The following is a 24,985-nucleotide window of genomic DNA, read 5'->3' on the forward strand; positions in this document are numbered from 1 at the left end:
TCCCTTTGCTGTGTGTTCTCGGTGCTGAGCCATCTGACTTGCTGGGATCCCACTGTGACTGGCCCTACAGTCGGCAGGGCCCTCCTGCAGCTCTGGAACCCCATTCTCACTAAGACCCGTCACAGGGAGCTCCTGTCCATGCAAAGGGGAAATTAAAAAGGACAGTTCTTGGTAATCCCACTTCCCTTCTCAGGAGCTGGGCTGCTTCCCACATCCCCCAGACATTTCGTAGTGGCCTCAGGCACTGCTGCTTGCTTCCTGAGTGACATTCCTGGTAGCTCCCTCCAGGGCTTTGGGGATCTAAATGAAATGAGGATGGTGGGAATTCGAGACTGGAATTAACACAGTGCCTGGGGTATGCTAGATATCTCTGGTCCTTTCTCAGGCCGACCAGTCATGGTAGGCACTGTCCACCCCATTGCCATCAGATAGCACTGCTGTGATTCCCCTGTCTTTTCCAAAGGGTGCAGAAGAGCCGGGTTTGGGTTTGAGCTGTTCCCTTGCATGCAAAGGCAGTCTATCCAAAGCTGTAACAGCCCACATAGACCTTGAACCTGAGCTTGGGCTGCACAACCAACTCTAGATTCCCAGAATACTGAGCTCGTGGCAGACAGGGAGCTGAGGGTGCAGAGCTGAGGGGGACCACAGGACTGTAGGGGAGCAGAAATGGGGAGTGCATGGAGCTAGAGATACACCATGGTGGAGGTACAGAGCTAGGGACATGGAGCGGCCACTTCCCATCCTGCCAAAGCTCCCTGGCTCTTCTAGCCCTGGTCTGCTTTGCCAGCAAAGGCTGTCTGCCCGTGTTGCAGAGAGTCCCTCTCTACCTCCCATGAGTCTCATTCAGGCTGACTAAACAGCAGTTTCAGGCCTGAGCCCAGATCACAGATCCAAATCCCAGTGCACTAGTGGCCAGGTTTCAGGCATCAGCCCTTGGGTGACCATTGTTAGAATTTTTCCATATTGCCTCTGTGCCTAAGAATTCAGTATTTCATGTCCTTGAATTCAATATAAGACTGAAAAATAGGTGATTGAAAACAATCATATTAATACAGGCTTTTAGATAGTTGCTTTTTCTCTCAGAAAGGGGTGGGGGCTGGAGAGTTGGGGGCTAAAATGCCTGCCATGTAGGCATGAGGGCCTGAAGTGGGATCCCCAGGACCCACATGAAAATGGGGCACGATGATACATATCTGTAACCCTAGCAGTGGGGAGGCAGGGACCCCAGGATTCCCTGGAGCTCATCAGTCAGCTGTCTAGCCAGCCCTAAGCTCTGACTTCAGAGCAGCCTCCAAAGATAAAGTGGAAGACACTAGTGGAAGACACTTGACGTCAGCCTCTGACCTCCACACGTCCACACATGGCTTCACACACACAAGCTGGGGGGTGGAAGTGAGCACGTCAGAAGACAAGAAGCCTCACTGAGGCCAGTCAAGCCTGAAGTGCCCTTCATCTTAGTCTGTGAGATGAAGGCTGACTGCAAAGTCAGGGGTGGTGCCTCCACCCACGGAGGCGGACCCTGCTTCAGAGTGGAAGGGGTCGGAGTGAAGCCTGGGCAGCCTAAAGAGGAAGTATACCTGTAGCCAGCAGCACCCTTGGCAGGAGCCCAGAGATACGGAACAGAGCAGAGCGTCCTCCCAGCGGGGCTTGTCGATGACGGGCGCCTGCACTTGATCTCATCCAGATCTCACTGTCCTCCACGGAGTCTCGGACGAAGTCATGTCAGCTATCTGTGGATCTCACAACCTGTGGACATACGTCACAGCCTGGCCCAGGTTCGCAGCTTGGTGGTTTCAAAGGAGGGATGCTAGAATGTGTTTTATTAGAACTCTACCATGGATCCTGTTGCATTACTTTCCCCACTGTTTTTTTTTTAAGTTTTTAATCAGGAGCAAGAATTTTAGAGCGTTTGTATCATCCATCTGCTTTCACGTTTGATGTGTTTTCTCTTTTTTAAAATTACATTCAGTTTTTCTATTTATGAGTATGTGTGGGCACTCATATGCTACGGCATTCATGTGGAGGTCAGAGGACAACTTGCAGGAGTCAGCTGTCCCCTACCATGGGTCCCAGGGATCGAACTCAGTCTTGGCATCAGGGCCTTTACCGGTGAGCCGTCCTGTGTGCCCTGATGTGTTTTCCGGCTGCCCATCTTTGTGTGCACATTTTCTGGTACAGCCTACCTGGATCATGAGCTCACCTACAGGAGAAATGTATAGGAAGCAACAGTAATTAACTACTTACATCATTACTTTGTCAGTTAGCCAGTGACCGACTTCTATCAGCATGCGGTCACTGTTCTTGAAATGTTTCATTTGGCCTTTTGGAACCTACGATACCTTTTGTAATAGAAACAACAGTACAAATAAAGGTTGGGTTCCTATGCTAGCCTGGAAAGCTTCAAATACTTAAAAAAAAATAGTTCTGTTGCAACTGGTCCTTCAATAGCACAGGGAAGAGAGGTTCGTTTATCCCATATAAGATACGTTTTTCTTTAAAATATGTGTACATGAGCAAAGGTCACCTAGTTTAATATTCTTTCCTTATATGGCCAGATGCGAGCCACCTAGAGCTGGACATAGGATGGATATCCAAGTAATACTTGTTGGCGTGGGGATGAACAGTTGAGTGGTGACCTTCCTCATGGAAGAATTAGCTGGATGTTGCAGTGTACTAATACAGGGAGCGAGTGCATGCATGCTCCTAACACTGCACTCCACGTGGGTCTTAAATACCAGGACTCAGACCTGTATCGGAAGGAAGCTATGCTTTCCTAACCTCAGCGTTTTCTACACTTATAAAGGAGACAGATGACGACTTTTAAAAAGTTTTCAATTACATTTTTAGTTATCGGGAGGGGTGCAGAGCACCAATGTGGAGGTCAGAAGACACCTTGTGGAAGTCAGTTCTCTCCTTCCACCAGGTAGGTCCCCCAGGACTGAACTCGGGTCGTCAGGCGTGGAAGTACGTGTCTTCATCCACTGAGCTGTGTCTCCTGCCTGTGCCTTTTGTCTTCTCCCCAGGCAGAGAGGACCATCACAGCCCGCCCTGTGAAGCACCGAGAGCGTATTTGGAATTATAGGAGATGGGCTGGTTGTAACACTCCAACTCCAGAGGGACTAGCCTGGCCAGCCCCACCTAGTCCCCGTCACACTTCTTGGGGCAGTGCTTGGGCTGGTGACGGGCGCTTCTGAGTTCTGTTGGCTCTTAGGGAGCTGAGCCTCTTCCACAGCCCCATCCCCGGAGAACGGCTATCCAGGTCTGGGCTGAAAGACAGGCACACCTGAGCAGCCCAAGCTGAGTAGGAGCCGTGCTCACCGGTCCCAGTGTGCTCCTCTCCCTAGCCAGCCCTGCTGCGGACCTCACACTATCAGCCTGTCCTCCTAGGAGCAGCGACTTTGCTCACTGTGCATCTGAAGTGTCCTTAGGGTGGCTGTGGTGGCGGCACCATGGGAAAGGGGACCGAGAGACAAGGTGAGGGCCTGACTCCCCTGCACATGAAGCAGGCCTGTGCCAGATCAACTCGGAGGCAGTTTAGGGTGCCTGCCTACACCAGACTGTGGGATAGAGTCGTGGTGAAGACCCTCTCTCAGGGAAGGACCAGTCTGCCCCCAGTCCTCCTCCTCTGCCCCCTCCCAGGGACACAGGCAAGGAGATACAGGGCAGGGGTGACTTCAGAGCCCTTCCCACCTGCAAGGGTAGGTGACTCTCCAACTCCTCTTCCTGGAGTTCCAGGCAACTTGCAGGCAGTCACATCAGTGCCCCCTCCCCAGCTCCTCCACTTCCTAGCTGGGGCCCAGGCACCTCAGGAGAACTAGCAAAGCCCCTTCCTCAAGAGCCGCTGCCCAGAACAGCAGCCACACAGCAGCCTGCCCCATGCTGCCCCTGCTCCACAGCCACCCTTTCTTGGCCGTCCCAGGAGGAGAGCAAGGTAGAGCCACTTCCCAGCAAATACTCCCCCATCCCTTCCCCTCCCTCCTCCATCCTCCTTCTCCTTTATACACCTCCTCACCTCTCATCTTCTCCCACCCACCTCTTCCCCCTCTCCCACACTTCTCTCCCTCCTCCGAACTCCCCTCACAATCACAGTCCTCCCACTTCCTCTTCCACAACCTTCCCCACCCACACCATCCCCTCCTCCACCCACACCCTCCCGCCTCCCACACCCTCTCCACCCACAGCCTCCCCCACCCCACCCTCCCCCTCCACACCCTCTCCACCCACAGCCTCCCCCCACCCCACCCTCCCCTCCCACACCCTCTCCACCACAGCCTCCCCCCACCCCCACCCTCCCCCTCCCACACCCTCCCCCTCCCACACCCTCCCCCTCCCACACCCTCCCCCCCACCCCTCCCCCACCCCCCACCCCACACCTCCCCCCCACACCCTCCCCTCCCCACCCACCCCTCTCCCCCTCCCACACCCTCCCACCTCCCACACCCTCCCCGCACCCACAACCTTCCCCTCCCACAGCCTCCCCTCCCACAGCCTCCCCGCACCCACAGCCTCCCCCCACAGCCTCCCCTCCCACACCCTCCCCGCACCCACAGCCTCCCCCCACCCACAGCCTCCCCCTCCCACACCTCCCCTCTCCTACAGCTTCCCCCACTCACAGCCTCCCCTCCCAAGCCCTCCCCCCTCCACACCTTCCCTTCAGACTCACACCCTCCACCCACAGCCTCCCCCCACCCACAGCCTCCCCCTCCCACGCCCTCCCCCCTCCACACCCTCCCCCTCCCACACCCTCCCCCCTCCCACACTCTCCCCTCTCTCCCCTCCCCCACTCTCCCCCCTCCCCCACCACAGCCTCCCCCCTCCCATACTCTCCCCCTCCCACACTCCCCCTCTCCCCTCCCCCACCACAGCCTCCCCCTCCCACACCCTCCCCCCTCTCACACTCTCCCTCTCCCACACCCTCCTCCTACTTCCTGTGCTCCGCCTATCCTTCTTCACTTCCTATCCTCCCACTTTCCCCTTCTCCCTTTCTATCCTTTCTCTCTCTCACCTTCCCCCTCTCCTCCCTTCTCCTGTCTCTCCCTTTTCAGGATTTTTTCTTCCTCCTCTCCCTGTTCTTCCCTTCCCCATCCCACTCTACCTTCCTCCCCGTACCTCTTCTTCTCCCCACCTTTCCCTCTCCTTCCTCCCTCCTCTTCCCTCCTCTCTCCCTTTGCCAGCCCCTCTTCTTTCCATCTCCCTCCCTGAACCTCTGCTCTCCCCTCTCTTCCTCCCATGTCCCTCTCCCCTCCTGTCTTCTCCTACCTCTTTCATGTCTTCCCATCTCCTTTCTCTCCCCCTTCCTCCTCTTCCACCTCTTTTCTTCCTCTCCATTCCATCTCCTCCTCCCCCCTCCCCTCTTCTCTCCCTTCCCTCTCTCTTTCTCCACACTCCCTCCTTCCCTCCCCTCCCTCCTCTATCCCCTCCTTTCCCCTCTCCCTCCATCTCTTCCCCTCATCTCCTCCCTCTTTACCCCACTTCTCCCTCCCTATTCCCCTCTCTCCCCTTCCCCAGTACTTCCCTCTGCTTCCCCTCCCTTTCTCTCCTTCCTCCTCCTCCCTCTTCTTCTCCCCTTCCGTTCGCTCTTCTCTGGCTCTTCTCTGTCTGTTCCTCCTCTTCCTCCCCCTCCCTCTCTCTAGCCCCACATTGCCCCCTCTTCCTCCCTCCTCTCACATCCTCCACGGGTCCCCTCTGTCTTCACTGTCTTCCTCCAAACCTGCCTTGTCCTACCCACTCCTGAACCCGCCTACCCCCTCCAGGCAGCTCTGGGCGGCTGGGGTGATCACACCAGAGCTCCCACCAGCCTCAGCTCACAGGGCAGGGTGCTTCATTCTTACAGTGCCCTGCTGAGGCTGCCCAGACCCCCAGAGCCCGCTCAGGCAGACGCGGCAGTCTAGCCTCACACCCCAGCCTCTCAGAGGCTGCCCACTGTCTGAACCCAGGCAGAACTTGGTGATGCAACAAAGAGGTGCCTGTATCCTTGACCCCCAGATCCTTTGTTGCCTCATCAGGGGTGGGGGTCCCCTGGGGGGTGGCCAGCTGCACTGTGCCTCCCCCCCACCCCACCAGCAGTCCCTTCCAGCAACTCAGCCACCAGCACTTCATCAGGTAAACAGGCCTGAGGCAGTGGGGTCTGTTTGGAGTCTGGGGGCAGTAGAGCAGGGGGCTCCAGGGAGCTGTAGCCAAGCCCCTTAAGGAGTCAGTTGGTTAAATCGGACCCCAAAGCAGCACTTCTTGGGTAATCCCAAGAGAGTGCTGAGAGTCCCAAGCCTCAGTCTTCCCATCCAAATGGGTTTATTGGCTCTCTGCCATGGGAATGGCGCTTTGGAAGAATGGCCTTCAAACATGTGGCAAGGGCCTCAGACCCTGGAACTGACTACAGACACCCCCATCTCAGCCTGGCTAGGTTCTCCTCATCTTACATGCCCTCACCGGATGTCAGATCTGCTGCCCAGACTCTGTTCTGGTTTTTGTGGCCCTCAGTGGCCCTTTGTCTAGACCCAGGGACAGCTTGGGCCCAGGCAGTATGGAATAGCCTCGGGTTTTCCTGGTTTAGCCAAGGCTCATTCTGAATGGGCGTGCTAGGGATGACAGTACACCCCAGCAGGGAACTCCTAGGGGAGTGAGCCACTGGATTCTCCCAGATGCCCATGGCCCTCCCAGCTCCCTTCGTCCTGTCAGGGCAGAAACCTCGTCTCCCTGGGCCTGCTTATAAGGCCTGGTTTATGGGCTGACCTCACCTTCCCCCTTCTTTGCAGAGATCCCACAGGGTCCTGCTGGCCCCACCCCATCCACTGGACCCTGACTGTCCTTCAAAGTCAGTAGGGGACTCTCCCTGCCCCCCTGAGTCCTGGGTGAGGTCCACCAGGTTTCTCCTTCTACCAGGACTCCCCCAGCAGACACTGCAGCTGAGCTCTAGATGTCCTGTCCAGGCCTGCCTCCTTGGCTTGGCCCCTGGGCCCTCAGCCTCTGCTGTCCAGCCTTCCCTGGCCCTGCCTGCTGGTGGCCCCAGGGCACCTTCAGCCCAGATCACAGTTCTCGGTGCTGGGACTTGTCTCTGTCATGATTCCAGGCTCTTGGACACAAGCATCCATTCCATGGACAGGTTGATCCCTAGATCACAGAGAAGCAGATAGCCTGTGAGGTAGTGGCCTCCACAGTTCAGGGTAGTCCGGAGCTACCTGGCCCAGCCTGAGATCCCTTGGCCTTCCACGGCACCCTGCTACTTCCTGATGCAATGACCTCAGGAAAGTTGGCTTGCCTCAGTTTCCCTTGAACATAGCCCTCCATGCACATCCCGCAGGATCTGCAGGTCCTCCCCACCACAAAGTCTCTTCTCCCCTTTTAAAAGGCCTCCAGGGCTGACAGCACAACTCCCAAGCCTTCAAGTTCGCAGCCACAGGCAAATGAAGCCGCAGGCAGCTGGCTTTCACCTTTCATGTGGCCCTGGGTCCCCAGTGCCTTGTGAGACTCAGCTGCTGGCAGAGGCAGAGGCATTGCCACTGGGGATGGTCGGCCTGGGAGGGGAGGGCCGGCTGCACCATCCCTGATCCTGCTCTGCACCGCACTGTCCCTTTGTCTCCCACCATCTGCCTCCTCCTCCTCCTCCTCCTCCTCTTGTGCAAGTGTCCTGTGGCTAGTATAGTCCGTAGTCACAGGCTGGGGTTTAAGACCACAGAAATATATACATAATATAAATGTATACATAATAAATAAATAAATAATAAATAAATAATAAAAATCTTAAAAAAAAAAAAAACACTACAGAAGAATCTCTTAGTGGGTAGATGACAACCAGAGCCCGACAGGTCAGCTCACCCCGGTCCCAGGATTACTCCTGCTGGTCCTGCCATCCCCAGTACTTCAGGCGGCCTCAGCCCTGGCCTGTCTCCACTTCTGTCAGATCTCCCAGCCTGTTTCTTAGAAACATACTGGACATCAGGCTCAGGGTTATCCAGCCCAGGTTGATCTCATTTCAAGGTCTTTGAAATGTCTATAAAGACCCTTTCCCCACACAGTCCCATGCTCAGGTCCTGGGGTTAGGACGTGGGCATGTGTCAGCCACCAACGCTTTGTGACACCTGCTCCCTCTCGTCAGAGGTGATGGTGTCTTACATAGATGTGGGTCTGCTGCAACTGTTCACATGCATGAGCAGTCTGGTGTAACAGGCTGCTGACATCACACACACACACACACACACACACACACACACACACACACGCGCGCGCACACACACACACACACACACACACACACGCACACATGCACACACACACACGTGCACACATGCACACTCCCACTCCCCTCCCCCTTTCCCCTTTCACTCTCGCTGTCTTCCCTCCTCCCACTCTTCCCTTTATAGAGACAAGAGAGATGCAAAGAAACAGAATATTCTAGATAGCCACTTGGGGGAGAAGCTGGCCAGCTGGCTTAGAGAGCTAGACCTTGGGCCAGGCTGGGGCTCCTGAGCAAGCCTTACTCGCTCACTTAAATCCCCTGTTTCTCTGCACACAGTCAAGCCTGGCCCTCCCCCACCCTCTCGGCCCTTCCTCCTAGGGCTTTCTGACCTCCCGGAGTCTGGTGCCCTGCACCACCCATAGGGTCTTGTCCCTGTCCATCGCCTTCCCCCAGAAGCAAGGGGCGGTAGCCCTGTGATCTCTGCACCCCTCAAAGCTCATCTGTGTGCCTGAGCAACAGCAGAGGGCTGCCCTTCCAAGCCTAGTCCCTTTGAAGCTCCATGAAGGTGCCTCCTCCCAGGCTCCCCTAGCTAATCCTACCTGGCTCTTGCCTTGTGAAATCCCCAGCACCCAGACAGGGTTGGAGGCTTCCTGTGTGCCCAGCATCCTTTGGCTCCCAAAAGCCTCCTGCTGGCCAGATCATCCCTTCCTCCACCATCTGACAGACCCAGGCTAGCTAGGGCTTTAGTACACACCCTCCTGGAACCCCCAGACCATTCAGAGCCCAACTCCAGCTTGTAGCCCCGAATCTGGTACCCTGCCAGAGCTGGCCATCTGGTTTTGTTTCTCCAGGGTCAGAAAGATCCATCCCTGAGAGGGAGAGAAGGGAAGACACCCTACCCCACCCCCCTGGAACTCACATCCCTGTGTGGAGGATCACACGAACAAACCAACAGGTAAGTGTAAAGCACATGAAGGAGCAGTGAAGGCTCTGTGGAAAAAACACAGATCCATCCAGTGTGTGGATAAACCTCTGTGTGTGTGTGTGTGTGTGTGTGTGTGTGTGTGTGTGTGTGTGATCATGCAAGTATATATGGAAGCCAAAGGAAGACTTCGGTGTCTCCCTCTATCGCTCTCCATTTTTTTTAAAGATTATTTATTATGTATACAGAAGAGGGTGCCTGATCTCATTACAGATGGTTGTGAGCCACCATGTGGGTGCTGGGAATTGAACTCAGGACCTCTGGAAGAGCAGTTGGTGCTCTTAACCTCTGAGCCATCTCTCCAGCCCTCCATTTTATTTTTTGCCAGGCTCCCAAGTGCCGGGTTTAAAAGGCATTTGCTACTATACTCAGACTTCTCACTACACCTGGAGCTCACAGTATGATTAGGGTCTCCACCCCCTAAGAGTTGAGTGATAAGCATGCACAGCCATGCCTGGCTTCTCTATGAATTCACATTCAGGTCCTCTGAACTCCTGCATAGCAAGTGGGCTTACCCCCTGAGCCATCTCTCCAGCCCCAGAAAGCACTGTTACATACAGGATGCTGTGCTATCCCTGAGGAGACAGTGTTTGAGTGGAAGCCTGCAAAGTGAGGAAGTGAGAAGAGCACTGTATGCCTAGGGGGCAGCTACACCAAGCCTCTGAGTCAGGATTGTCAGGCACGGAACAAAACCAACTCCCAGAGGCGTTTTCAGGAGGAAAACCTGTGGGTCAGGGTGAGCATAGATAGAGTCTGAGGAGTTGGAGTGTGCATGGAGTCCGTGGGTCAGGGTGGGCATGGAGTCTGTGGGTCAGGGTGGGCATGGAGTCCATGGGTCAGAGTGTGCACAGAGTCCGTGGGTCAGAGTGTGCACAGAGTTCGTGGGTCAGCAAGTGCATGGAGTTCATGGGTCAGGGTGAGCATAGTGTCTGTGGGTCAGGGTGAGCATGGAGTCTGTGGGTCAGGGTGAGCATGGAGTCTGTGGGTCAGGGTGAGCATGGAGTCTGTGGGTCAGGGTGAGCATGGAGTCTGTGGGTCAGGGTGAGCATGGAGTTGTTTGAGCCACTGAGATAGGAGAAGCTTTTGAGGGAGGAAACTCAGTGCAGTTGGAGCCGCTTTGGCATGAAGGTGGCTATAGCTTCCTCACACCTTGAGCAGTTTGAGCCCAAGGAAGGAGACTGCAGGGCCTCCTGGGGGTCTACCTTCTGCTCTTAGCTCCTCCCTCCCCTCTACCTGTTGCCACTGCCTGCCCTGAGCACCAGCCACTGCCAGCACCCAGCCACACCCAGCCATCGGCAGCCCTGGCAGTCGGATCATCAAGGGAACACTGTGTCCCTGAGTGTCCTCAGAGCCCAAAGTTCGTCATCCCCAGCCCACCCTCCTTCAGCTCACTGCTCTCCAGAGCAGGACGTGGCCATCCTGCGGTACACCCAGCTGTGGGGATGGCAGACCCAAGCCCTTGGGCCAAGATACCAATCACACCCAGCTCTAGAAACCCAGCTCACCACAAACGGTTTGGATAGGACCCAGGAAGACAGGGCCTTAGCCAGATATGCCTTCCAGATGTGCCTTCCAGAGCTGGGGTGTACAGGCAGGAAGGGGGTGTAGTTGGATAGAAGACCAGAAACCCAGCCCAGTTGGCCTAGAATTCAACCCAGCTCTCTCCCCTGCTGCTGATAAAGATGACAATATGGCTGCTGACACGTTTGCCTCAGTCCAGTCCTCTCCTCAGCTCCTCCCTGGGCACACAGAATCCGAGGCTCACAGTGGTTGGGCCGCTTCTCCAGGACAGACAGGCCCAGGTCCCCACCATGCTTAGTAGAAAACTCTCTGTCATCACCACCGCCACTTAAGACACTGCAGCCCACTGTGGGGTCCTGCTGCGGTCCTCATCCCCACCCCTTTACCCTTTGCACACCCTGTGGTTCCCAGGCCTCCCAGGCTGTCCTCCAGGCCACAGGGCAAACAGCCCTCCTCCCTTCCATCCTCCCCAGACTAGAGCCTGTCTTGTTCACCTGATAACTCTATACTCGGGCCCACGTGAAGTGTTGCCTTTGAGGACTGACCAAGGCACACCAGGGAACCCATCCCACAGGGCAGGTCGCTAACCCGCCACTATTGCCTGCACCGACCCACATCTTACCCTGGCCCTTCTCCTTACCCCCTGCTCATAAATATTCAGAGTTCCCTGGAGCATGCCTTAAGCTGGCTGGTCTCCCTGGGTAACCTTGGAGATCATTCATCGTGGTTAAATGAAGTCATGGTTGCTGCTCCCACCCCACCCCACGGAGCTTCAGCCCTTCGCTCCTACCCTGATGCTCCCCCCTCAGCAGACAGACTGGAACCCAAGCTGGCTTCGCAGACAAGTCATGTGTGTAGGGACTGAGGGCTGGCATAACAGTGGCAAAGCCCGAGGGGCCGGGAACGCCCTCTGCCAGGCAGCAGAAATTGCACAGGTTCTCCAGGAAAGGAGCCACCGAGCCAGCCTGTTGCAGGATCGAATATCCATGTTTAAACTGTGTGTCACTGTTTGGCCAGGGCATAAGGGAGAGTCAAGTCCATTCTCCTCCACAAGGTCTAGGTTAGCTCAGGCTGCAGACAGAGCGAGTGTTGGGACAGCCTGGGCCATGTCATAAGACCTAGAGAAAAAAAGATCTGGCAAAGGAACCAGCCTTGGCCACCCATCCCATCTGCTGCCACTGACCCCTTGATCCCCTCTGGCCCCTCCTCCTGCACCCCATCTTCTGCCTTCACACAGTGGGCATACTCTACCCACCAGTCTGTTCACGTGCAGCCTTGGGCACCCTTCCCACCTGCCTTAGGGATTCTCCAGCAGGAGGACATGCCAGAGCTTCTTTAATGAGGCTCCATGATTGACGCTGGCTTGAGGCCCACATTGGGCCTCCACACAGTGCATAGCTTCTCACAGCCGTCACCAAAAGTCTGTCCATGTGTCAAACGCCTAACCAGGCACACAGGCTATGACTGGCTGTCTCAGAGCCCCATGGCTAACTGGTGACCTCCCAGAGGGCCTCTGACTGTCCTACCTACCAGCCATGCTGGGGGCTGATGTCACCTTGATCAGCAGCTTCCTGTCCTCAAGTTCACCCTGCTCTGCGGTTTCCTGTTGTTTGGTCTCAGAGACATTCATTTTGAAAATTCTGAAGTCTCACAAGGAAGGCTGACCTGTGGAGGAAGTGGCTGCAGTTTGACAGGCTGGGTGGGCGTCCGTCCGTCCGTCCGTCTGTCCGTCTGTCCATCCATCCATCTGCTCCCCAGCCAGCTCCCTCAAAGAAACCCAACAGGGGCAGAGGCACTGACGTACCAAAAGACAGCAGCCGCAGGAAGCTTGAGCTGCCCTGGGTTGTCCAACAAGAGCCACGAACCCTGAGGACAGTCCGACAGAACCACAGCACTGAGCCTGGCCCCAGTGGGAGCCCTGACAGGGGCCCAAGTGAGGAAGCACGGCCCTGGCCCAACAGAGTGCCAGCCTGTTCATGCCCAGCGCCCAGGGCCTGTTGTTAAGTTTCCAGGAATTTTTGTGACTCCGTTGTTAAGTACACCTGCTATTAAAGGTTAAATGGTACAAACTAGAAATCAGCACATTCATAAACGTGAGACAGACAGGCTGGCCCCACCCCCTGGCCCCTGCCTGTGGTCTCCAGGTCTCGGGGCTGCGTGTCTTTGAAGAAGCAGTGTCCAGCCACTCATGCCCTTCAGAAGGCCCAGATGTCACTCTGGTCATGTGACATCGGCGATGGAGGGGCCGTTGCACCCCAGGAAGCAGCCCACAGTACAGTTTTCTAATCACCCCCAAGCTGGTCCTTGCTTTTCTAACTTTGTATTGATTTTTATTTTATTGTTGGGGAGTGGCATGTGTGTGTAGGTCAGGTGGGGGAGTCTGTCCTCTCCTCCCACCATGTGGGTCCCAGGGATGAAACTCAGGTCACCAGGCTTGGACACAGGCACCTTCGCCTCCTGGGCCAACTTGCTGGCCCTGAAAAGCTGACTCTTAAGCACTGGCCAGCACCCCTCTCCCGCCCTGGCTGCTCCCACCCTGTTCTTCAACCTCTTGCTATGGCTGCCTTGATCAAGTGCAACCAGGAAGCAAGCTTGTGTAGTGCTTGGGTGTGGGGTTCCCCAGGGTCCAGTCTCCTAGGACTCAGAGAGAGCCGTGAAGGAGTCAGTGTCGGGAAAGCTGGTGGGATACGATTGGCAAGCAGCTTCTCCCCTTGGGAGGGAAGATGCGATGCCCCGGCTCCCCTGCCCCTTCCAGGCAGGAGCACATCGGTGTGGACCTGGGGACTGGCAGGGATCTTCATGGAGGTTGCGTTGCTCTGTTCGTGTGACAGACACTGTCAACCCATGTGCTGCTGCCTGCCTTTAAAAACAATGATGCTCTACTTGAAGAAACAGACTTCCCATTTTAGATCCTTCCTTCCTGAATGGGTATTGGGTGGCCAGGGGCTGTGGGAAGCCCGGCCATCAGGCTCCTGGGAGCTGTGGAAAGCCACCGTGGCCTTCGGCTTAGGGCTTGGGATTCAGTGAGTGTGGGGCTGGTTTGCATCTCTCATGTACTGCTGATGCGAAGGGGACCCACAGCCAGGAGTAACCTACCTGTTCCAGCGCAATCTCCTGACAGAGGCTGTGATATTACACCACCCAGCACAGAGGGATGGCCAAGGGTGCGACCCCGTGGAGTGCGGTGATCCTGTGGACCACAGTGAGTGCCGACTAACTACCATGGCGCGTGGCCACAGGTGATCTTCTATGAGTGGCTTTGACCAGTACCATGGCTGACTCCATGTTTCAAGGATGTTCTGAGGCCTGGAATGTCACAGGCGCCTTGCTAAGAACAGGAAATTGGGGCCGTGAGTCCTGTCTGTCTGCAGAAACCAGGAACTCAAGGCAAAGCCATGATGAGGGAGGAAACAGAAATCAGAGGTCGGGACAGAAACAGCCAGGCACAGTCTAAGGAAGAGTCCAGACCTCAGGCAGTGCTGGCCAGACCCAAAGAATCTGCCCCTCAAAGCACCGCACCGTGTGGGACTTGAGAATCCTGGTCCCTGGGGCCCCCTTTGCTCCAGCGCTGAGAAGAGGCTGACAAACAGATAAACAGCAGACACAGGTTAGAAACCAAAGCAAGGACCCGATGGAAGTCCCCCGAGGGGGCCCGCCCCAGATGCCGCGGGGTCACACAGATGCGCATGCTTTGCCCCATGAAGCTCACGCCTTGCCCTCTTGACCCCCTTCTTCCCACAAGGCCCCAAAGGAGGCATGCACTTGAGAGGGGCAAAGGGACACAGGGCGCCAGCTGTGCCTTGGCCCACAGCTGTCTACAGAAATGGCTGTGTGGGGAGTGCAGCAGCCCCGTGTCTCCCCAGCTGGCGCCATACTTTTCACCCCGGAAGAAAGGAGGAGCTAGACCACTCTGAGAAGAGGAGAGAGTCTCCGACTCTGGGCCACAACTCTGTGACCTTGGATCCCACGACACATCCTACCGCTAGACCTGAGACACCACTTCCGACCCGCACACCTCTGCACACACACGGATGTGCACACCCCCACATGCAGGCAGCGTGCACCCATGCACTGACCATCATGTCACCCAAGTACAGGCATGTGCACATGGGACTCCCTGGAAGCCAGACCTCCCTAGGAAAGCACCCACTTCCTCCGGAGGACAGGAAGTAGCTGGGACCTAGAGGCTCTCTTGGGATAATGGCCGCAGTTCACGACCCAGTTTTTTTTTTCTTTTCTTTTTTTTTTTTTTTTTTTTTTTTTTGGTTTTATCGAGACAGGGTTTCTCTGCGTAGTTTTGCGCCTTTCCTGGAGCTCACTTGGTAGCCCAGGCTGGCCTCGAACTCACAGAGATCCGCCTGGCTCTGCCTCCCGAGTGCTAGGATTAAAGGCGTGCGCCACCACCGCCCGGCTTCACGACCCAGTTTTACCCTCCTCCTCTCCAGTCTTCAGAATGAACGTGGAGGTATGTCGCCTCCCTGGGGTCTCCCTTTTGCCCTCGGAAGAAATACCAAGCGCCTGGAGTGGCCACTGGCTCCCTTGTTGTCACAGCGACCCCCAAGCCTCACTTGATTCCCTCCCTCTGGCATTTACCCCATCAATTTCTCAGACTGCCAACCTCAGGGCCTTTGCACCTGTGTGCTGTTGACTTGGCAGGCTTTTCTCTCCTCCTCTCCTGTCTTTCTGGTCCTAGCCCAGTTGCTCTCCCTCAGAAAGGCTGTTCCTAACATGGCCAACCTGGGTATCGTCCCATGCTTACTTGGACAGTTACCACCCTGAGAAGAGGTCTTGAGTCTCTTTCTACCATCAGGTCCCCAGCACGGCACAGGTGTTGAACTGGTCAGTGGGGGTGGGAACTTCAGGCCACTGTGAAGAGCGTATGGCTGTCACTCAAGTGGAGCACATAGGGCTGAATTTGATCCCGAGTAGCCCTGTCCCTGCTTAGACCTCAGCTTCTCTCCCCAGGAAGGGGGGTGTTGTCTCGATGTGAGTCTAGATGTCCCTATGCCCAGGATTGTGTACTCTGCCATTGGGAGGCAAAGTATGGGTCTCAACAAGCTCAGAAACCCCAAGGTGAGGGCCTAGGGTGAGGGATCTTAGCCTGTCCTTGGTTGGGGAGATAGGGACTGTTCTCTTGACAAGGTGGAGGATGGTGTCATGCATAGGAAGGAGGTCATGGAGGTCTGGGGTTGACCCAGAATCCTTGACCACAGCAAACAGGTCTGTCCTGGAACACACACTGATAGGAGCAGAGCCAGGCCAGCAAGTGGTGTCTGACCTCCATGCCCGGGGATCATCTCCAGAAGCGGGGAATGGACTGCAGAAGAGGATGTCTGGACCACAGTTCCTCTCCAACCCCGAGGGCGAGCCTCCCCCCCCCCCCCCCCCCCCCCCCCCGCACTCCACCCATGCACCAACTGCACAGCCTCCAAGCTTGCCCAGGCCCGACTGGGCCTCTGGCATGCATATGGAGAAAGCCACAGCAGCCAAGGCTGTAGGACAGGACAGACCTGCCAGCACAGGGGCTGAGGAAAAGCAGGCCAAGATCCTGGTCCTGCCCGGTCCTGCCCAGCAGGGCTGTGTCAGTAGGGCAGAGGGTTTCCGTTACTCATCCAAGTGCCCCATGCTCCTGCAGTCTCTACCTCATCCTCATCCCAGTGTCCCTGCTTAAAGATGGGCGTGTCCCTGATCGCCAAGGGAACCTTGCAAATACAGCCCAGAACGGTTCCCAGAGTTCCCACTGTGCAGTGACAGTGACCTCGACAATAAAGGTGTGGTGGCCATGATGCTGGAGATGACTGCAACTGCTTAGAAACCTTTGTGGATACATGGCTTCTGCCCAGGATGATGTGAGCCATCCTTCCAGACCAAAAACCCCCTCAGAGAGGCTCTGCTTTGAGTTTGGAGAAGGAGCTGCAGAGCCTGGGTGGGGGATGGGTAGCCAGCCCCCGATGGGCCAAATCCACCCATCTCGGGTTTCATCCCATTTGGCAACCAGTCTTGGTGGTGTTCCTGTTATCCAGGCTAATTTTCTCTGCTTCATCCCAGTCCCTCCTTCCCTGGGTCACGAGTCACCCTGGTCTGAGCCCGTGGGGTACTTCTAGGCCACTTAAGAGACCCTTGCCAATGTGGTATGAGGACCAGGCAATGGGGGGATCACAGCCAGGGGGAGTCTGAAACCCTAGGAAGCACACTGAGGTTCCAGCCAGCAACAGACTTCTCCAGGATGGCAAGAACATGACATCTCTCAGCTCCACCCACCCCCCTTCTCTCCCCTCTGGTGAGCCTGTGAGGGCCTTGTGCCCATATCTTTGCCATTAACACTGGCACTCACACTCCTATAAGCCCCATGCTCCCCATGCCCTGGACTACTGGACAGCTGGACAGGTAGACAGGCTTCAAAGTCCCCGTGATCACGACCCAACCTCAGCTCTCTCGCCCTCTCGTCCTCTCCTGCTCTGCCCTGCCTCAAGGGTGTCCTCCTGACCCCACCACCCATGAGAGTCATGCCCGCCTCACAGATTTCTCCACTCCTCTGCAGCTTGTGGTCAGCCACAGCCGACAGGTCAGTCGCAGCTAGGGGAGTCTATACCACAGGAGCACATGGTGGCCACTCATCTGGGCTTTTCTTTGGGACGCTGGTAGTTCAACGTGTTGTAGGTCACTATGCTGCTCATGCTGGACTTCGCAGTCTATGCCCAAGTACACCAGTGAAAACCCCATCACTTTCTCCCTGGCCAGCCAGAAATGCCCTTCCACTCCGGCACCATCCCCACCTCCCAAGGCTAGACCCCATATCCAGGCAGCCCAGAAATGTCAAGGTTGTCTTCCAACCTGGGAATCCCTGCCAGCCTCAGGCTTCCTCCCGTGATCTGCCTAGCCCCAGCTGAGGCTTGTCATAGAGGGCCTGCCCTGCCTTCCCTCCTCTGCCCAGCTCCACACCCCACCTCTCCCCTGCTCCAGAACCTTCCCCAGGGCTTCCAACCAACCCTCCACTCTACCTCCCAACTCTCTCCAAAGTTGCCTTTTGTTTCTATTGCCTCGGCACACAACATTTATGCAAGCACACTTGTTGGCTTGCGTGGTCTCCTTTGACAAATGGGAGCCTGCTGGGTCAATGTGGAATGTGCTGGTAGATGACTTGGCATGAGCCCAAGGCACAGGCAGCTAGAAAAGGCCACACCTGGGGCTGCCCCTGCGCTTCCCAACAGGAGAAGCAGAGATGGATCCAGAGGTGGGCCCAGGCAGAGCACACGAGGCAGGGACTCAGAGGACAGCAGAAGGATAGAGTGCCCACCTCACTCAAGAGAGCCTTGAGTGCTGGAGCAGGGTCTCTAGGTCACATCCTGTGGACCGTCAGCCGGCACTACTGAGCTGGAGGTAGTCCAGGAGAACAGGGATGCCTGGGAGTCAGCAGGGTCTAAGTGGGGAAGGGGATGGAGGGATAGGCCTCTTTTTGTTTTTGGTTTTTCAAGATGGGTTTCTTTGTGTAGCCCTGGCTGTCCTAGAATTCACTATGTAGACCGGGCTGGCCTTGAACTCACAGGGATCTGCCTGCCTCTTCTGAGTGCTGAGGTTAAAAGTGTGCCACCACAGCCTGGCTAAGATAGCTTCTCTTGCTTCCCACATCCTGCCACAGAAGCCTGAAGCCCAGAGCCACCCTCCTGGGCTGTTCCAATGCTTGGCACTGAAGCTCTCCTGTAGAGATGAGAAAGGCCTTGGAGCTAATTCCAGCCCTCTCTGTGACCTTCTGCAGGTCACTGGCCTTACCTGTCCTAGAAGGAAGGTCCATCCAGTTTACAGAGCCTGATAAAGGCAACAAAAACAGACAGTTTAACCACCACACATAAGACCAAAACAAGAAGGAGACCAATGGGCAGCAGCTGTGTGGGCCAGAGAGCAAACAGCTCGATGGCCTAGCTTCTCGGAACTCTGCGGGCAATGAACTTGAGCAGGTCACAGCTCGTTAGCTGGGAATGGAAGTGGGACGATGCTGGTCAGACAGCCAGGAGCCTCAGGTCTGCAAACCCCTCATTTGCAAAGCAGCCACCAGCATGCAGGGTACCTGGGACCTCACCACACAGCAGCCACTGTCCCCTCTGATGAGTCACACATAGCAAGACCCTCAAGGACAGGGGCCAGGGAGATGGGAGGCCTGTGCTGAAACTCCAGACCTGGAGGCAGATGCCTCTTCGAAACAGAATTCCCTCCCATGGCCAGGACAAGGTGCTGTCATCCTAGGGCCGAGCCCATGTCCCCAGAGTGGCTCAGTCAGGTAGCTGTCACTCTTCTGCAGTTTGTCACAGACTGAGTGAGGCCTGTGGTGGAGGTCTCACCCCATATAGTTGTGGCTCTGAGTGCTATCGAGCATCAGTACTGTCAAGAAGGCGTGGGACGGTGGCTGGGCTTCCCTGGGCCTGCTAGCCTGCTGGGAGAAGGCAAGCCTGGCGATCCTGGGGCTGACAGGGGTAAATGTTGGGAATGGCAGGCCGTTCAGTGAGTCAGAAGGGGATGAGTGCAGGGGAGGGGTCTCTACCCTCTGCTGAGGACCTGCAGTGTGCCAGCCAGGACACAAAGGCTCAGAGAAGTAGGCTGTCCAAGTGTGCACCAAGACCAGAGCCAAGATGTAGCCCAGAGGCTCCGGCTCCACAGAGAGCTCTTTCCAGTCTTCTGTGGCTAGAACAAAGCTGTCTTTCCTGGAGGAAGGGTCTCATGGTGTGCTGCAGGGCTGTCCTCACCTCTGGCCAATTCAAAATGGTTGCCAAAGAGTTAAATCATGGGAGACGTGTCAATCAGGTGCATGTGATGTGACACCAATAGGGTCAGGCATACTTCAGAATGTTCTAGCAGTCAACCAGAAAAGCCAGAAAGCCACAAGACTTCTAGGGATGTGGCTCAGTTGGTAGCATGCCTGCCTAGCATGCATGCAGCCTGGTTTCCCTCGCCAGCATTGCAAAACGGGCATGGTGGTACAAGCCTGTGATCCCAGTACTCGGGAGGTGGGGACAGGAGGATCGGAAGTTCAAGGTTCTCCTTGGCTCCACAGCAAGTCAAAGTCAGCCTGGGATACATTGGGAAAAAAGAGAGAGAGAGTGAGGACCAGAGGATCCAGGCTCGCTCATTTCTTCAATGATCATATGAGTGTTTGCTGGGCAGGTGAGACCCACTGCATGAATGAATCTAACTGAAGGGCAGAAAATGCTTGTCTGGACAAATTGCTTTTTGCCTTTTGTTTTAAAAATCTATTTGGGCCTGGTGGTACAGTCCTGTGGTCTCAGCTACTAGAGAGGTTGAGGCAGAAGGATTCCAAGTTCAAGGCTAGCTCGGGCAACTTAGTGAACCCTATCTCAAAAAAAAAATAGTTTGAAAAGAGGGCTGGGGATGTGGCTCAGTGGTGGGGCGCTTGTCTAGCCTGGTGAGCCCCTGGGTTCCATCCTCATACGACAGAACGAGCCAAGGCCAAATCAGCCGATCCCGAAGCCCTTGATACCAGCAATCCGGCCAGCGGCTCTCCTTCCCTCTTTGGTCTGTGGGACCCGGGATCAGTGCCATGTCGTGATCTCCTCTCATTCCTGTGGCAAACACAGCCTGCTGCCTCTGCCTCTTTCCTTGCCTTTTTACCAGCTGCAAGATCCCGGCCTCTGGGCACAGCCAGTAGTGACTGACTGGCCTGTTCCCAGCAGGCACCTGGGGAAGCAGTGTTTCCTCTCAGTGCTGTGATCATGGCTCCCCGTGGATCATGGCCCTTTCTGATTAGGACTGTCCAGAAGGATGAGCTCTCAGGGTGGACGCAAGCTCTCTGCTGAGTTTAGAATTCATCGTCAGGAAAACCAAGCAGTTCTTGGGACTTCCCCCCAAGGCCCTTGAGTGACCCATGACCCTCCTGCCCGGCTGGCCTAGCTCACAGAAAAATGCCTTTCTTTTAGACCCCATGACTTCCTGTGGTTGGCAAGGAGGTGGACTGCAGGAGGAGGGGGCTGGTATATGTGTGACCACCCCCCTGGTGAGTGCTAGACTGTGGTTCTTTCTGAAACCCAGGCCTGAGGCAGGAGGACCCTGGAGCATCAGGGAATGAGCTCTGGGGTCTGGTAGCGCTGCCCCTGTTAAGCTCTGGTGCCCGGGGAGTCTTTGCATGCCTCTGAATCTCTCCATGTGGCTGCAGGGAGGAGCTCGATTGGAGTGGTCTCCCATCCTGCCTCTCTCACAGGCAGGATAGACAAGAAGGGTGAAGCCTCTTGCCTGAGGTCACATGGTTTGAACGGATGGAACCCAGAATCCCGAGGCCACAATGGAAGGCTTTTGCACCCCGGGGCTGGACCCTTGTACGCACGCTGTCTTCCAGACCCCAGAGCAAATGTCCTCACTCTCTTCCAGATGGCCCCCTCACTGTTTAAGGGAAAGAGGAAGGAACCAGGCAAGTAGAGGAAGCTGCTGCTGCTGCTGCTGAAAGACTCTGAAGCCTCCCAGCTTCCTCCCTGTGCGCATAGCCACCCCCCCCCGTCGCCCCCCCGGGGGGGGGCTCGGCTTCTCTCCTCCCCTGTGGGGGTCCTGGGCCCCCATCTTTGTCATTCTCCCTAGGGGCCCACAGTGTTGACCCCTAAGTAGGCTGGCACAGGCAAGCACTGGCCACCCACACTGGATCCCAGGTGTCACACAGCTTTGCTGGCAGGCCAGGCCAAAGAGAAAGGCCTTCACCCCGCCTCCTGCTTGGGAAGCTCCCGTGGGCTTCTTTATCTTTAACTAGTCATTGCTAAACTATCTGGTCACCTCTGGGCTGCTGAAGGGACTGATGAATTTGAGGGTCAAGGCCACGGGCATTGTGAGCCCTGAACAAATATTGGTTGTGTGTCCGGAAGGGCCCGGGTTCTTTGTGCCAGAGCCCTAGCCTAGGTGGTGTCGCAGACCCAGCTCTGTCCCAGCTGAGGCTTCCATTTACTCCGGGCCTCAGTTTCTTCACTGGGGATAAAGTAGAATAATGCACCTGCTCCCACGGCTGGGCTGTGCGCAGATGGGAGCACCCTGAGCGCACCAGGAGTGTGGCTGCTAGGGAGTGAGCACAGCTCTGCTCCCCTCTCCCCCCCCCCCCCCCCCCCCCGCCTGGGCTTGCCTGTCTGAGCCTCTTACTCTCTTCCTTTAGTTCAGTGCTTCTCAACCCTCCTCCTGCTGCGACCCTTAAATACAGTTCCCCATGTTGCGGTGACCCCCCAGCCCATCAAGTTACTTCATTGCTACTTCCTAATTGTAACGTTGCTATTGTTATGAATCATAGTGTAAATAATCTGATATGTGGGCCACAGGGTCACGACCCATAAGTTGAGAATCATGGCTTTATTCGCTGCCAGCCTCTTCTGGGAAACACCATTCATGCTGTGTGACCTTGGGCTTGGGATGAACTTCTCTGAGTAGCAGCCTCGTATAAGAGCTGTCTGTTCACAGTGCCTGGTTCCTGCGAACAAGAAGGGATGACGCTGGATGAAGAGAGGAGGGTCTGCTGGGTGGTTCTGGGATAGCCGGGGAGAGAGGTGGTAGCAGTCCGCAGGAGTGGTGAGAGCAAGCCTAAGCCCGTCACCCACACCAGGCCCGTCCCTCAGCTCACATCCATCGCCCTTTGCAACTTAGGAAGCCCCGTGGTGGCTGCAGCGGTGCTCATCGGGGAAACTTGAGTCTCAGAGGTTACTGTGCCCAGCCCCTTGTCACGTTCCAAGTGGCTCACACTCCTGGTTAATGGATCCTGGGACTGAGCAGGTGTCAGGCTCCTACCGAACCAGGTCTGACACCTGAGGCATGTACCTGATGTCTGAGGTACATGCAGCAGGATCCCAGAGCAGGGGAGATAGACTGGGGGCTGGGGGCTGGGGGCAGGGGATGGTGGTGAGGCTTTTTCTACTTAGAGACTTCACCTGTGTGCAAGTGTTTCCCTTACTGTTTTTATGTGTGAGTTTTTTTCTGGGGCTCCGAGGAAACCAGGCCCCCAGTGTGCTGGGCAAGTGCTGTAGCACCAAAATACAGCCCTAACATTCCCTTTGCACTGACATATGTAAACCACAGGACTGGGATGTACTCGACAAGATGCATGCTTAGCATCTACGAAGCCATGGATTTGAGCCACAGCCTTGAAAAAACAAACAAACAAACATGGAATCGGTATAACAATTACTAAGGACACTTTACCCTGTTGGTGGGTGGGGTACGCATGTGCGTGCACTTGTGTGTACAGGGGCAGAGGCCAGAAGTCAACAGCAATTGTCTTTCTCCATTGCTCTCCACCTTGTTTTTTGAGACAGAATCTCTCCCCGAGCCTGGAGCCCAGCATGTCAGCAAGCCTGGCTGACTAACAAGCGCCCCCAAGATCCGCCTGTCTCTGCAACCACGGTGCTGGGATTGCAGGTATGCGTGGCCGAGTGGAGTTTTTACGTGGATGCCGTGGAACTGAACTTAGGTCCTCGTGTGTGTGTGGGGAGTGAGCTGTCTCCTCTAGCCTTTTGCACCCAGCGTTTATGTTCCCTCTCTAGGCTGTGATTGCCTTATGCACATTTTATAGACAGAATCTCAGAACGGAAGACAAGTTCCCTGAACAAGCTGACTCTCGGCCTCCATCCCTACAAGCTTTTAGTGTGAACGGGCTCCCGGGACACACCTGTCCTAGAGGCTCATTTCTTATGAGTCTGAAGTTGGAGTTTTTCGGAAGCCTGTGTGTATTTGCTAGCAAGCCTGCTTGCCTTCCCAAGTAGGGAGGATCATTAAGGACCCAGATACCCCCAGGAGCTCTGAGGAGCAGCTCACTTCTGTCAGCCTGCTGGCTACACAGGTCCCCTCTGAACCCTCGGACAGTGCCCCTTGGCCTGCTTTCTGTGGCATCCATATCTATCTTCATCTTGATAGCTCTGCTGCTGATAACGGCTGGACAGGTAAACAAGGAAGGAGGAGAAAGTCCACAAAATACCTGTCAGCCGACTCCAGTAAGGGGCCAGGGCCACCACGGGCAGGGCAGGCCAGGCCCAGAGAGAGGCCAGTTTCTCTTTCCTGGCTTTCCAGGCCCTGGCTGGCCCCTGGCTCCCTCCAGCCTCCCCCTTGGCAGCTGAGGCTCCAAAATAGGAGTCCCTGACCCCGGGTACATGCTCTCTTTGCCTCAGTTTACATCTCCAAAAGCACGGGCAAGCTGCAGCCAGGTACCGTGGGATGTGAAAGTAGAGAGGGTGATGTAGCCAGACCCAGCAGCACACATGCGCCCTGCGACTACTCCAGGTCCCGGTGTGTGGGAAGTACACTTTGAGACAATAGAGGTGCAGGGAGGGGGTTCCTTAGGCCCAGGTCGCAAAGCACACCTGCACTGAGCTGAGGCCTGTAACAGGGACTCTCTGAAGCTTGCACTACCTGGTCCAATGGGCCCCTGCAGCTGAGCCTCTGAGGAGAGTGTTTCAACAGAAGAGCTCAACCCTAGGCAGCTCCCACTCAGGCTGGGGAAGGTTGTGAGGCCTAGTGCAAATAGAAAATGCAGAATGCATGTCCGTGTTAGGAAATGACCAAGAATTTTAAGGAAGACCCCAGAGTGTTAAACCAGGATCCTGATCACCGGGCCCTAAGCAAAAACTACAGCCCAGGAACCCCAGGGAGGAGGCCAAGCAGCCAGCGGAAGGAGCCTCCAAGAAGTGGCCCCTGGGCTGTGGGCTGTAGGTACCTGGCCTTTCCCTAAACTCAGGTCAGCAACCAGCCATGCTCACCCCACGGCTCCCTCCTATCTGTTCACCCAGGATGGCTTCCCTCTTCACCCACCCCTGCAAGAGTTCCCTCTGCCAGGTTGTGGTTGGGCACCACATTCTCCCTGGGGAACAGACTCTCCCAATGAGACTGCTAGTGTAAACTAGGGCTCAGAGGTGTGTGTGTGTGTGTGTGTGTGTGTGTGTGTGTGTGTGTGTGTGAGTACTGGGGATTGAATCCAGGGCTTTGAGCATGCTAGGAAAGTGTTCTGCTGCGGAGCCATCTCCCCGCTATGACCCCAGGTTTGAACATATGCATATGAGTGAGTGCATGCGGGGTTTTGTAGAGGAATTTTTTTTTTTTAATGGTACTGGGACTTGAACCTAGGGCCTTGTGCAATTCTAGGCACAGGCTCTACTGAACTCTTTCCCCAGGACTCTATGCAGCATTTCGAACCATAATTTTTTTAAGCCAGGAAAAAACAAAGTATCAGATTTTCAAATAAAAATGTGTGCTAGTAGCCAAGACTCTCCCAGCTAGAGGCTGTTCCACAAGGTGGGCCTATCTCGCTTTACAACTGAAGGTTTCTTTATCTATCGTTTGTATTCATC

General features: G+C 55.7%; 1 protein-coding gene and 1 long non-coding RNA gene across 4 annotated transcripts in view; one reads left to right on the top strand and one right to left on the bottom strand.

The window, feature by feature from the left end:
* Window positions 1-2,818: 2,818 nt before the first annotated feature.
* LOC119087969 lies at window positions 2,819-3,979 on the bottom strand. Its single transcript, XR_005091516.1, has 2 exons — window positions 3,691-3,979; window positions 2,819-3,048 (listed from the first exon to the last, which is right to left on the bottom strand). It is a non-coding gene; the product is annotated as an uncharacterized LOC119087969 (long non-coding RNA).
* Window positions 3,980-5,976: 1,997 nt separating this feature from the next.
* Window positions 5,977-24,985, top strand: part of Osgin1 (oxidative stress induced growth inhibitor 1) — a 28,797-nt gene continuing 9,788 nt past the window's right edge. The window contains exons 1-3 of one of the 3 annotated variants that reach the window (XM_037206297.1): window positions 5,977-6,102; window positions 9,025-9,128; window positions 22,961-23,063. The gene's annotated coding sequence lies outside the window, so the exon portion shown is untranslated. Of the gene's footprint in view, window positions 6,103-9,024; window positions 9,129-19,742; window positions 19,833-22,614; window positions 22,821-22,960; window positions 23,064-24,985 lie in introns of those variants that run through there. The other 2 variants (XM_037206298.1, XM_028875725.2) reach the window with 2 other exon arrangements.

Source organism: Peromyscus leucopus, chromosome 5 (genome assembly GCF_004664715.2).
Source record: "Peromyscus leucopus breed LL Stock chromosome 5, UCI_PerLeu_2.1, whole genome shotgun sequence".
Lineage (NCBI taxonomy): Eukaryota > Metazoa > Chordata > Mammalia > Rodentia > Cricetidae > Peromyscus > Peromyscus leucopus.